This window comes from Lonchura striata, chromosome 6, assembly GCF_050655825.1.
Source record: "Lonchura striata isolate lonStrDom1 chromosome 6, ASM5065582v1, whole genome shotgun sequence".
In the NCBI taxonomy this organism is placed as follows: Eukaryota; Metazoa; Chordata; class Aves; order Passeriformes; family Estrildidae; genus Lonchura; species Lonchura striata.
Window position 1 is genome coordinate 3,668,905 of NC_140708.1, and position 14,651 is coordinate 3,683,555.

General features: G+C 38.2%; 1 long non-coding RNA gene across 1 annotated transcript in view; it reads left to right on the forward strand.

The window, feature by feature from the left end:
- Window positions 1-4,768: 4,768 nt before the first annotated feature.
- LOC110476532 (uncharacterized) overlaps window positions 4,769-14,651 on the forward strand; it is a 30,693-nt gene continuing 20,810 nt past the window's right edge. Inside the window, exons 1-2 of the long non-coding RNA XR_014956245.1 lie at window positions 4,769-8,478; window positions 10,457-13,734. This is a non-coding gene — a long non-coding RNA (uncharacterized LOC110476532). The remainder of the gene's footprint in view (window positions 8,479-10,456; window positions 13,735-14,651) is intronic.

Sequence of the window (14,651 nt, forward strand, 5' to 3'; positions counted from 1 at the left end):
GTGTATCATCTACAGGGCGCCCTTACCAATTTGTACATATTCTCAGAAGCCCTTCAGAAGTGTCTTTTTCCCTGTACTGTGTTTACATATATATTTCAGCATAAATTGGTTGCATAAGCATAGTTAAATTCAGGTTCATGTGGAAAAATTCAAGTTAATCTTAGAAGACTTCTTTTTGGTACAGGAAGCAGTATCCAGGGCTGGGTTGATAATTCACCAGCCTGATTTTCCAGAGTTTTGCTATGAAGAAGCTCTGTTGAGTGTTTTAACTGAAATTCTGTTTGTAAAGATCAGGTCATGCTCATGACCCAGAGGAAAACTCACTTAAAAATAGAGGGTGCCATTCAGATGTCTCCTCAATAGTGAGGAACTGAGGCTGGAACAGATGAAGTGAATGATCACCAGGATGATGTGGAATGGAGAGCCTGTCTTATGAGACAATGTGGCATGCAGCAGAATAATAAATTATATGAATAAGCATCATGGGGCTTTGCCCCAAAGAGAGAGAACAGCCATTTACCTGAAAGGACCATCCACTGCTAATTCCAGGGAACATTTTGTATTTCACTCCTCCATCTCATGAGCACATGAAAGGCTCAATCAATCAAATCTGTGCAGAGCTGTATTATTGATTAAACCTTGCTTCTTGCTTCTAGTATTGAACTTGACCTGAAGAAACCTGACCTCTTAGAGTTAAGTTTAGCCACATCCTGATACAAAACTCTCCTTATTCTGTTTTTATTACTTTAAAGCACCATTGAACTGCACACATGAAGAACACAGACACACCTTGCTGCTTAACTTGTCCCAAATTGCACTAATGAAGGCCTCTTGTGCCTGGATTGTCCTCTTAAAACCCAGCGAGGGAAAGGCTGTGCAATGCTGTGCAGTCAGTGGGAGCCAGTGCAAGAGTTCAGCAAGCAGAGTGCACGCAGGGCTGCGTGGAGACACCGCAGAACACAAACTCTCCTGAAAGGTCTGGGCATCTTTGAACTTCGCAAGAACTCTTGAGAATATCTGCATTGATTCAGCACTGGAAGGACAGGCATGTTTTGACAGAAAAGCTGCTTTAGCATACAGGCACAGTTTGCTCTGAGCCAGGGAAGATACTGTAGGATGAGGGCATGGGTTCTGTGAAGCTCTGCTTGGAGAGCTTGCTCCAGCAGGCTGGAGATGGAAGAACCTGGCCAGAGGGAGACAAACACCACTAAATGCCAGAAAGAAAAATGTGTTACTTGCTCTATGGGAATTTTGATGATTTGCTCTTCTCCAAACACCTTGCTGTCTGGAATTACACCAACACTAAAGTAGCTCCATTTTTCCCTGATAAAAATAGAAAGAGTTGGCTGAAAACACTTTTTCCTCTGTGGCCAGCCCTGCCCTAAACAAATACCAAAATGTTTCTGATAGCTGTCTTGCCATTCACGTGAAAGAAGAATGATTATCACCTTCATTATGACTTGCAAAACAGAAATGAATCTGCATTAAGAACCTTTGAAAATACATTAAAAACACAAATGTTTTTAAAAATATGTATTAAACTAAAATTGTTTGAATTCTGATATGTATTATTTTGCATAATGCTACTACCAATACAGAATATTCCTTTCTGCCAAGAATCAAATAGAAAAGGGGTCTCTGTTTCCACCTAGTTATACAATTAATATACTGCTAAAGAAACCTACAGTTGAGTCTTCATTTCATCTTCTGTAAAAACTTCTATATGAGTTTTCCTATTCTCTCAATAGTGTTTAAAAATTACGGAGATATTTTAAATAGTCTTCAAAGTTGAGTACATGGAAATGTTAAGCAAAGTCCCCCAAAAAATGATTATCTCTATGTTCTTCAGCAGTAAATAAAAAATATTCTCCAGCTATAAAAAATAATTATTTTCCTCAATTGCGGACAGCCAGTGGCTATTTTAAAGTTCAGTGGGGGTTGGAAGGGAATAAGGAGGATGCAAAAATGCTTCTAATGGCTGAATACTGAATATATTTCCATCAGAGACCAAAAATTAGAAGAAATCAATCTAGTATATATTGAATTATAAGATGTAAGCATCTGCTTTTGTGTCACTTGAGACCAATAACTGGTATTTTAATTCTTTAGTGATAAATGTAATTCCTATAAATACAGAACTCAGCAAAGCAAAAATGCAATCAGATTTAATTTGGTCATAACACCAGCTGTCCAACACTTGATGCAATTTTTTTTCCCTTCAAGAAAAGTATTACTTTAATCTAGATTAGTTACTTTTTCTTTGAAAATAAGAGAAATCTTAAAGAATGCCTAAGCTCTAAGCAATTTGACAGATGCTTAGTTATGGGCTATTAATGTGAGAGAGTATTTTCTCAGAGGCTCTAGAAAGTATAGTTGCCCATGCATCTGCAAACAATCTAATAATCTATCATTAAATTCTTTTTCTCATAATGCCATGAAGTTTCTGCAAATTATTACATTGAATGCAGTAATTAATAATATTTAAGCTGTTTTCTGAATAAGCCCTTGATTTAAAATTTGAGGAGTCTCTGGTATCTGGAGGAAATAAATTTGGTTCTTTATTTGGATATAGTTGAGCTGCATCTTGTAGACCTGTTTCTTCTGTCTGTGCTTCTTTATAAAACTGTAATACTGTTTCTTCTGCCCCCTCCCTGTAATAGTAGAAGTGGTGTTGTAGCAGGAGGTTGCCAGTCTCGATGGTTACAAAATGGTTTTGTGTGGGAATGCGTATGTTCAGTATAGGGGGTTGTTATCTTGTTGTATGGAAAGTTTTTGTAGGGTGTAGTTATTTTGTTGTATAGAATTTTTTTGTAGGACATTACTATCTTGTTGTATGGAAGTGTGTATGTTTTCTATTGATGTAAGGAATACATCCTCACATGCTGAAATCAGGTTTCTGTGTGACAGCAGATCTGCAAAATCGAGAGACGTTTACCAGGCCCTGATTCAGTAAAGCTAAGCTCCAAATGAACATTGATTTTATTAACATTGCATGTCTGAAGCATTTTACTGATGTTTTAAAATAAGAGATGCATTTCTTAGTTAGCTTGTGGAAAGCATCTCAGTTGTCTGTCTCTCACACCAAGGAAGTTGTCTTGATATTTATTCCTTTTAGTCTCATATTTCTATGAATTATAAATTTCAGCAACAGTTCCTACACAGGGATTGCCTACAATTATTTAATAAGAAACTGATACTAATCCAATTGAAGTCAAAGGAGTTATTTCCACAGACTCCCACTGACATTCATCCATGCCCTAAATTCTTAATAACCAACAGATAAGTCTTTGTATACTACTGTAGGTATAGATACAATGAGTAAAATAATCTTCTTTCAGTATTTATTATATTAACCAATTGGCTCTGGCTTTCCTCAGCGGATTAGTTTAAAAACTGAAACTACTGGCACACTAAACTGCCTTGAAACATGAGGGTATCATTTAATGAAGAATCTAAAAGAGATTACAGTTTAGGAGGCTTCCTTCCCTCAGACCATTTTCTTAAGACTTGTTCATCTAAATGCCAATGCCTATCGATTAGGTCTATATTGTAAACATGCATTCTAAATTAGATAAGCAAACTGAAGTTGTATTTTGCTCAGAAAGGGATCACTACAGCAGCTGGGCTGAGATTTCTGGGACTTTGTGTGAACCACTGCTATGGTAGAAACACTCCAACACTAACACACTGTATCTCAGAGATGCAAAGAAAGTCAAAGAGATAACCACAGAAAGACTTTTTTATTCTTTCTGAACATGTTTTAGAGTAAACCCTAAAACATGTTCAGAAAGAATAAAAAAGCCACAAGATACATTCAAAGATTTGGTGCATGAGCAAGGCAGACAATGTTTTAGTAACACCATATTTTTTTAGGATACTTGCCAACCTACTCATGACACCTTTGTATTAAGATGACTGTTTTCTTGCAGGCACTCTGCTAGAATAAGCAACCTTTCAGATGGGAATTACATGTAAGCCAGCTAAGACAAATGCACACACCGCATGAAACACCAGTCCAGAAAAAAATCCCTCCCTCTTCTGTGGTTGATTAAAACCCTTGGCAGATGAGGACAGCAAAGGAGCAGGGCATGTGCAGCAGGAAACTGTTTAACTCTCGGGGCAGAACCAGAAAGGCTCACACATGAAGTGGCCCATGAAGAATCAAATGCAGAAATAGCAGGGAAAGAGGGCATCCTTCCCTGAGCACAGCTGGTACAGCTAGAAGGTGTGAATGGGGAAAAGAAAGGTTATCATGTGAGGGTTATCCCTGTAGTAGTGGGATTTTTAAGTTTATATTTAAGAAATTGTTTAAAATATTGTAATGGTTTGTTCCTATGCACCCCTGTTCATTTTTCCTAATAGTCTCTCCCCAAAGTTGTTTTCCACCTGTTTTCCCACCTTTCCCCATGTCAGTCCTGGTGTATGCCACCCTTATTTCCAGATTCTTCCCTGTCCATCCTTCAAATCCTGTCCCTGCAGCTTGTCTGTCATTATTTGCTACACCCATTTGTCCAGAACCTTCATTGTCAGTTATGATACTTCCTTTCACTCATAGGTATATTAAGTATGCACTCTCCCCTTCTCCTTCCCTATTGGTTTATGTTTATATATATCCACCTGTTATAAATGAAAGTTTTTCCAGCCAAATTAAAAATGAAATAAAAAGAATTTTATTTATGATCAAAATCTATCTTGCCAGCCAGAAGGAAAAAGGGCAGTGCCGAGCCCGAGTTTGGCGCTGGGTGAGTAACAGACAGGACGCCTCAGCAGAGGTTCCTCTGGACACCCACACCACCCTCTCAGACCCCACAATTCTTATAGGAAATTTTCTGCCCGAGGTGAGGATTTCAGCCATCCGCCTATTCTTTGCATTCTGAGTTCCCCATATTCATATTCATAAAGTTATTTTCTCCAAACAATCCAAGTCCAGGTGTGGACGATCTTGCTGATGAAGTTACTGATGAAGTTATGGGAACTGTGGCATTCAGATGGATCAGCCCGGAGGTTTCCCGAGATCCCAGTCTCAAGTCATCAGCTTCCAGGCGTCCCAGTATCAGTTCCTGGAACAGCCCATCTCCTGGCGAGCCACATGTATTAGATTGTAAATGAGACATTGTTTGGCTTAGGTGGAACCCAAATATGGGGGGGTGGGGGGTGTGGCTGGCTGCAGCACTGGCACGTGCTTTTATGTTAAACTAAACATTTCATATGTTGAATCATGTTTTCTACATTTAATACAACAATATCTCAGAGGCACAAATTATAATCATTTATATCACATTTATATACACACTCCTATCTAGATCTTGATTTGTTGTTAGGCTGTCTCCCCACTGGGGACATCCCCCCTTTAAAAGTTGTCATTTTTCACTACTTCCTGCCCTAGTGGCTGTGGATCAAGCAGAAGTTTGCATACTGTTGCTGGAAGGAAAGGATAAAACAGGGAAATAAATGAGTGCATGAGGAATTTAGAGTAGGGCTATGAAAATTGGGAAGAGGCCTACACTAAAACAGCAGATGAGAAAGTCTGGCTTTTCACACCCCAGGAACTGGTGTCTAGTACACAGAAATAGCTAAAAGGAAAAGTGGCTATCCACTTGCATGATGGAGATGACCTAGACAAAATTAATATAATCTCCTTCCCAGACTTTCAGAGCTCAGAAATTTATCAACTGTACCAGTGGAAGTTACTTAAAACACAAACACTTTTGTCCCAGCTTTCCCAGCTCAGCAGACCTGAATAGAAATTCATCCAGTCCCAGAGCAAAAAAGTGAGCAAAGATTTTAATGGGCCTTTCAAATGAAACAGCTGCATATGCATCCTCATATAAAGAATCCCCTTAAAGAAATGATCAAACACTTGTATCACTATAGAGTAATTCCACAGAAAAGGTTTTGTTGTTTCTGACTAAAGTGTAAAGTCTTGGCAATGCAGGGTGAAAAAATTGTTCTCCTAGAAGAGAGTGTTATTGTCTTAAGTTAATTACAAGAGATACAAAATACTGGCACAGATTTCAGAAGATACCCTTCATGTGTGTACTATTTGCACAGTAGCTTCTGCCAAAGTGGAGAAAGACGAGAGAGAAAACGAAAAAACTGTGTTCTCAGAACAACAGAGGAGACATCCCTGGACTTCTAAAACACTTTGCTAGAACCTAGAGGCAGTGGCACAGAGAGATAATGTCACATCCCCATAAACAGTCCTAAAGTAAAGTTTATCACCAGCCTCTGAAAAAAAAAAATGTAGATAGGATAAAGCCAAAACACCCCTCTGCCTATGAAAAAAAATAATTAGAAAAAAATATGTAGGATTTTTCAAATAATCTGACTTGCAAATTTAAAATACAATTAAAAAAAAAAATTCAAGCTGGAGTTTCAATTCCTAAATTAAATCCCATAGATTTGGTGTCTGGAATTGGGCTGTTTTTTCTCATTTGCATTCAGTTCTCCTGCCACAAAAGAAGCAGAGGATATAAAACAACAAAGCCAAGAACAAAAATTGGTTTCTGAATAAATTCTGCTGAGGATTTTCTTTTCTATTCCCTCCTGAAATAGCATAATGTATGTGACATATGTAGAATTCTCATAGAGGCTTTTTGGTCTGAATAAACTCAGCTATTTTAAGAAGAGTAGCATTAAAATCAGTAAAAAACAGTAGATGCTAAGACAAAGCAAGAAGCTGCCACCTCCATGGACAAATACTATGCTCCAAAAATACATATTCAAGTTAGGAAGTAAATATGTTATCTTTTAGAAGGTTAGGTATTATTTTGCCCTTTGTTGTTGAGGGTAGGACAGTACGAGCAAAAGCCTGACAAGTAACTTTGTTCCACACAGGATGGGTGCATCATTCCCTGCCTGTGGCCTACATGTGGCCAGTTCATTATCAGGAAGTATTTGGGGTTTAAGCCCCAGACTTCTCTGTTACCACTGAACCCATGAACTGCATGATTTGCTAGGAAGAATTTCCACAGATTTTTTGTATGACTGGTAATAAATTTTGTTATGTGTAGTAGATATAATTTGCACCATTTCTAATATGATATATGTGATATTGAATATTTGTTAGAGTATACACGTTTGTATTAGGATTCCCCCCACCCTCACAGGTGAGACTGGGTGTATATTGGAAACTGATTTACAAGTAAGAAGGTACTGCTCCCCCAGGAGATGGGCCATGGCTGGGGAGATAGGGAACCCCAGGTGCTGATCCTTGCCTGAAGGACCCGAGATGGATCTCATGGAAATCCTCGGTCAGATCCATGTGAATGCAGCATTCCCAAATTCCCATAAATTTCATCAAGGGGTTCAACAAACTCCAGACGCTGAATTGTTCTCCCTCATCACCAAAAAAGAGAATCTTATTAACATATCGACCCTGAATAGAATAAAAGACTGATTGCTGAAATCTTGGCCTCAGGTGGAATTTTCCCTATAAAAACCTCTTGTGCCAGGATGGGTGTGGGCATGGGGAAAACCTCTGCTGAGGCTGACTCCTTGTTGCACACCCAGGGCCAACCCCAGGCTTGGCTCTGTTCTTTCCTTGTGGCTGGCTAGATAGAATTTGATTGCAAAATAAATATTTTATTTTTTCATATTAATTTGGCTGGACAAATTTTCATTTTTAACAAATTTATAACCTGTTTCCAAGACTACGTTCCAACATTTACTCAGCTCTGTTTCCATGGACAAACATCCCTGGTTACCGACAGGGCTGAACCAGAATATTTTGGAAGAGCTAATGCAGAAATGAGTTAGTGCAGCCTAGTACATGGTCTAATCCAAGTGAATATTCTTTGAAAACATGCTCAGCAGGATTGACCACGGCATTAAAATGCCCTGATCCTGCATGATTAAAGGTAATGGGATCTTTGTCACTGACTTTCAATGAGCACTGGAATGAGCCTTAAGCTATCAGAAAGGGCAGCTTCTTAAAATATTTATTGCTCTTTTACTTGAGAGGTATCAGAATAAAATATACAGTGCAAATACATAGCCCTACAGAGATGCAAAAGTGCCCACATGCAAAGTGTTAATTTTTCTGAGGCTTTTGTAGCTGCAAACATCTACAGATTCAACAGATTGTCTGGGAAGCTCTGCCAGAATTTTACATTACCAATTAGTCGGCTTCAAGGACAGTGGTTTCCCTGCTAGCACCATAAAAGGGTGGCAATTTCTCAGACTTGGATCAAACCCCTGATATTTGCTTCACTCTGCATTCACTCAGGATACCTGAAAGCTGCCTGACTCTCCTTTTAGTTCAGCACACCTGTGGATTTGCCACTTCTTAATAGCAAGAAACCTGAACCTAAGAGATCGGGACCAAACAAGTCTTGCAGCTGATTACTTTAGTCAGCATCTACTTTAATACAGGCCACACATTCAGTCTAAGAGCTGGTCTCTCAACTGTGCAATGGTAAAAGGGAGCAATCCAACGCCTGAAAGTTCTGCCTCCTTCAGGAGACCTCTGCTTACAAGGTAAGGAAAAACAGCTGAGTTCCCAGCTCAGCACTGCAGGGGAAAGGTGAATGGGTTTGAGCATGTTTGCAAGAGAAGCCAGAAACACTGCATTGAGATTTACTAAAGTAAACTTTTGTTAATGGAATGTTTGTTAATGGTCAATAGACACAGTATTTTAAGTAGATGAGGAAGAAGTGAAGGGACAAGAGACATGTTTTTCTTCACTCAATTTCTTCAAGTGTTTAGAACATGTTTAACCATTTTGTTCATTACCCAGCCCTAGCTACCTTTCAAGGATCAAACTAACAGCTTAGCTTTCTCCTCCTATCCCATCAGTCACTCCTTCCACCTGAGCTTTTTTGTTTGGTTAGTTTTAGGCTCAGGCTTTCCGGTTCATTTCTTTTGTCCTTGAAGAAATGAAATAAACAGGGATAGAGGTACTTTATGCTGATCGATGAAGTATTCCCAACAGTAAGCCCCCAGTTCTCATCCAGAAACTGGGGGATGTTGAAAACAGTATTCATAACTTTACAATGGCAGACCCTGGATGACTTGAACATCATATGAAATACTGGACTGCATTCAACTCTCAGCCCTGTTGTCCCCTTTTGATCTACCATATAGCAATATGTTGTTACATTAATAATGTGGTATATAGTAATGCTGGCTATTTAAGTATTGTCTTACTGTGAAACTCCTTTTGTTTAGATGCCTTTTGTGTTCCACTATATTAATAGAACATTAGTTCTAGATTCCTAGCCATGAAACTAGCAAAACCAGCCTGTTTCACTACAAAAAGATTTATCACTAAAATGATGGAAACTATGGTTTTAAAGCATGCAGTTCTCCCTGTTTAAACCCCCTGACTTTTATAGCATTTTTTTCAGGGATTAAGATATGCAGTTTTCTCACCACTTCAGTTTATTGTTCCTTCCTTTCCCCCTCTCATCCATTCTTTCTTCCACGAGATACCTGTTTGTGGTATTTGTATTTATATTAATAACAACATCTTATTCATTAAAACACATTCCCACAATTCTGCTGCCTGTCTTTTTTCACCACCTCAAACACTAAGCATTTGAATTAATACACATGGAGGAACTCTGTAAGGGTGCTGACAGCTGCTGCAACTGTCCTATGCCCATAAAATGCATATACCATCACTAGCCAAGGGAAGGCAGAGACACTCAGACTGCTGAGGATTCTGCTTATGCAGGATGATGATGGACACAAACTGCCTAGAAATTCATGATTCACACATGGAATCTGACCAGACAGAGACCATGCTATTTCTGAAATGTATTTTGAGTGGTTTTTTTTTATTTCTGAGTGAGTAGGGAGCTGTGAGCAATTTAAGATGTACCTTTTTCTTATGAACAGCAGGAATGTATTACCCAAAGGTTATTACTTCAAAATATGAAACTGAGCTCTGTAGTCATCCTCAGTCAATCTCCTTCCTCCCTGGCAATTTGCATTAACTGTGCAATTTTTATTTTGAATTTTAGATGCACAGTTGTTTACCATTTGCATTATGTTTTATTTCTCATATCCATTGATGGGGTCTTGATTGTAGTCTTGCATGAAATTTTGACTTACAAGCAATTTAGTATACATTTTCATGGTAGCAATTACAATATGTTTTTGAGGCTGACATGTTTTTAGTGACGACTACTGAAGAAATCTCTCCTCCAAATATCTTCAAAGCAAATCCCTAGTTCAATGTGAAAACCAAAACTAGTGGCTTTCAGTACAGACTTTCAGAGATAAGCTAATATATATTTTATAACTGCTCTCAGTGAATTTTTCTTACATTAACTTAGCCATATACTCTTTTAAATCAATACCTAATTTTGGAATCTACAAGTATGTAAATAGTCTTATTAGCCTTGACCTTCCCCAAGGTTGTATCTGTATGCAGGTTTCAAGGCAACTATTCTAAAATCTCAGTGCTCAATACTACAAGGTTCATGTTATGTGTGCTGCTTCTTTCCTCTAGGTATTGGAGACTCATCTGCTGAGAGTGACAACAATTTCTCAGAATACAGGAAGAGAGCAGAAATAAGATACCTGGAAAAAAATACAAACCATACTGAAAGGCAGAGTTACTTGAAATGGCTCAAGCCTACATTTCATCAAAATCTCAATCTCCTATGTATTTTGTTTATCTAATGAACATGGGGAAAACTCAGCATTTCTTGTTCTTCCTGTAGTCACCTGGTTGGCCTGGCTGGATTTTATGCAAAGTGTGCATCCCAGACCATCTTTCCAAAAGTACCTATCAGGTCCTATTAACAAATTCATATACAGCCTTGCGTTACAGAACCAGTGGAAAAAAAAAAATATAAAGAATCCAACATTCATAATTGGTATATTTTCATAAAATATCAATTCTCAATTTAAGGAATTTCACTCATTATTTTTATTTCTGAAGTTCATAACATCCCCAATGAATGTCTGAAGGATTTGACCTCCTATTGTACCGCTTTTTATGCCGGAGTCAGATGGATAAGCAGAAGAACTGTGGTTTTGCTAAAACTTAAGTATGTGTACAAAATCCAAACCCAAATCTGTGCCTATAAATAAGACTGTAAATAAAACCCTGCAAAACAAACTCCCACAGCATGAACAGAGATTGCATACAGTAAGCAGAATATTCTGGCCCATTTCAATTGCCATGAGCACTGCTGAATGATAACTGCTGACTCCAAAGAGGGCTCTGCACTTCTCCCTGTGCCAAAGTTTGTGCACATGCGCTGCACACCCATACCACGTGGACCTACCTGCAAGCACTGCAGCTTCAGTAAGAGGCACATGATGCTTAACAAGAACTCAGGATGATTATTTAAAGAGTAAAAAACTCATCCATTTTCATTATTCTGTGAAACACAGACAAGATGAGAAATAGAGAGGTTGGCTCAGGTCTAATGTACCCATATGCTGCAGAGCAAGGCTCAGGCTGGTATCCCTGAAAGGCAGTGACAAAGAAGGAATGCTCATTCGAGAAGACACAGCAGCAAGATAAACTATTGAAATTGCAACAATGAGGATGAATTGTTGGGAACTCAGATATATGAGGGAATGAGAAACCACTAACTTGGCTACAGAGAGATTACAGAGAGTGCAATGCATTCTGTGCAGCTGCTCAAGAATCGATTAACTCCTCATGTGTTTGAGCAGCACCTCTCCAGGGCTGCCAATGCTCAAGTGTCCCTGCACCAGCATGCACCAACAGGAGAAGCTGTGGTGGAATGCTGCTGTCAGCCCTGGAGCAGAGATACATTTAATCTAGGTTTTGTCCTAAATCGGCTGTCATTCTTTGAATAATGACATCAATACTAAGAGTTTTTGCAGTAGGTGAACTATAATATAGATAATGAGTTGCAAAGGCTGGTATGCCAGTTGCCAACTTCAATATTTTTCTCTTCTTTCTGGAATTTTGTAAGTGAAAACCTAGTAAAATATTGAACTATGTTTTCACATTTGCTGTCAATGAAAGAGCACAGAAGAGTTTCATCTTTCAGGATGCTAATTGTTTTTTAAATGAGATGTTCAATGATAAAGCTGATGATCATCTTTACAATTTTTATAGTAATTGAGACATTAGTCATAGATAAAGATTTGCTCAGGGAGGAAGAAAGAACAGATCCCTCTGTGGGTTTTATTTCTCCAGAGAAAATAGATTCTTATTGAAACTATGGAAGGGTCCTGAGTGTAAAGGCAAGGAGTAAACAAAATCTTTATAAAAGTCGTTTTCAGAGCAAATTAAAAAAAAATGATAAATTGCTTCCTCTCAGATATTTTGCTTTACAAAATTTTATAGATTCCCCCAATGCCCTGGTAGCCGACATTCAAAACAAAACCAAAGAAATCAGTTTCTTGCCCTTTAGAGATTTCTAACAGCTCTGCCACCCTCACACCTCTTTCCCCTGCCTTCTGCCTTTAGGGAAGAGTTTGTAAATTGTCAGCTTACCCCTTGAAAAGAGCACTCTAGGACTCTACTATACAACTCCCCTTTTTAGGGGTACCTCAGCATTCTGGCTCCATACCTTAATGGAGTTAACAACCTCACTTTCTGTAAAAAACATCTTCCAGCTGCAATACTGGGATTTGTTCTGAGTGCTGTCATCCTCTTTTTCCTTATCTCCAGTTTCATTTGCTGCAACAAAGACTGTGCTGAAGCCTCACTCTCTTTCACTGAAGAATTTCAAGGCTTTTATCCTAACATATCACGACACTGAATTTTGGCATTTCTAAAACATCCAGTTCATCCACAGAACATCCTTTTGAGGCTGGCTTCACTGCATTACCCATGGTCTAAGGATGAGATGACTCAAAGAACATAAATCCCAAATTGTCATTAGGCTGCAGGGTAAAATCGAGCTGAAATGCAACGAATGAAGCTGTGACCAGGAGAGTGCAGTCAGCTGGGAACTAGAGCCAGGCAGCAGGTCAGTCACCATCCTGCTACCCCAGTTGTACTCCAGTCCACTGAAGCCATTTTATTCAGTTTACTGGGTACTACTCAGGCTGCAACGGGCTTTAGAACAGCAAGAGCTGTTCTGATAACAGAGGTGGAGAGTGACCTTTGGAGCCTATGCAGAACTGCACTTTACCTGTTGGGATTGTGCCCACATCAGTCTTTCTTACATTTACGTGATAAAATTACTGCTAAATTTTGTATTTTCTTGATAAGTGTACAGAAAAGGCTTTAGTATATTTTGAAATTCTTGTGGTTTTTAGAGGAGTAGAATATGTCCTTTAAGAAATTACATTACGATTTTCTAAAGAGGATCTAGAAATACTGTGACAGTTGTCACCATCCACTACTATGCTGAAGACAAAAAATCATGCAGAAGCTTGTAACTCTTGAGTAACTGATCAACAAATCACATTAAAACTGTTCCAGAGAGTGATGTGCAATCTCACAGTTAATAAATATATTTTCACTGATTTCAGCAAGTTGTACTTTGGGGCATTACTTACTGGAAAAGAATGTCAGCAGTAAATACTTAACAAATTAAGTTGTTAATCCACTTGGACTTTTAGTAGAAAGTAACCAGGTAAGTTTCAATACTTTCTGCTTTATAACTGACAAGAGTATTCAAAGATGAGTATTTGCAGTAAGAATTTATTATCCTTTCAAGTCCTTACTCTCTTATTTATATCAATTTCCAGCTTTCTTAGTTTGAGTTTACATGCCTTCCACATCCTATCTGAGCTAAAATAAGACAGAATGGAGCAAAACCAATGCACTGTGTGCTACCTACAAACATGGTATGTACATGTTATGCTTTTTGATTTAATTATACTCTTTACCATTTAATTACACTCTAATGTCTATATGAATGTTGGTCAAGATCTTCCCTTGTGTTGTCTTTGCCTTATGTCTTTTCCTCATGTCTTCACAAAGAAAGGCTCATAGGGAACAGTAGAAGAAAATAAGTACATTTTGCAAAATATTTGCTAACCATTAATCAGCTGGCAGCTCCTCAGTACTGGGTAATCTTCTGAATGACACATGTACAGGAAACAACTCTACAGTGAGTCTGCAAAGTCATGGCTTTGGGAAAAGCTGTGAAGCAGATTTGAGGATAGTAAAAAAAAATGGTGCAGGTTTAAATTAAGTGGGTGAACCCACACCCACACGGACATTCCCATCCTATGAAACCAGTGACAAGACCTCTGGAGAAGGATACCATGGACGCTCAGAACATGAACTACTTTGGGAATTACATCATTTGTACACTACGTGATGACTGACCAAAACCTTAAGATAAAAGCTGTTGAAATTTTTTACGGTATTTTCTTGTTACTATTCTAATCACTTCCTATGTGCAAAAGTATTTCCAAGTGTTTCAGTGTATATTAAAAAAAGATTTCAATTTGTCTCAATTTTTTCATATAATTCTCCAGCAATGATAAAAAAAAAAATCTAAAAAGAAATTTTGATATATAATTAGCTGAAAATGTAATCGCACTTTCAAAACCACTGTGGAAACTACCAGTGCAATATTTAAGACATAAAGCTCTATGATTAAAAAAATTAAAGCAAAAACAAAATTAAAGATCCCAAAACAAACCAGCAAGGTGCGGAATCATTACTTCAACTCATTAGGTAAGCATCCTTTCCTTCAGAGGCAAGTCTTTTTAAAAAAGAATCTACAAGCACATTGGCTCTGATGCATTAATTT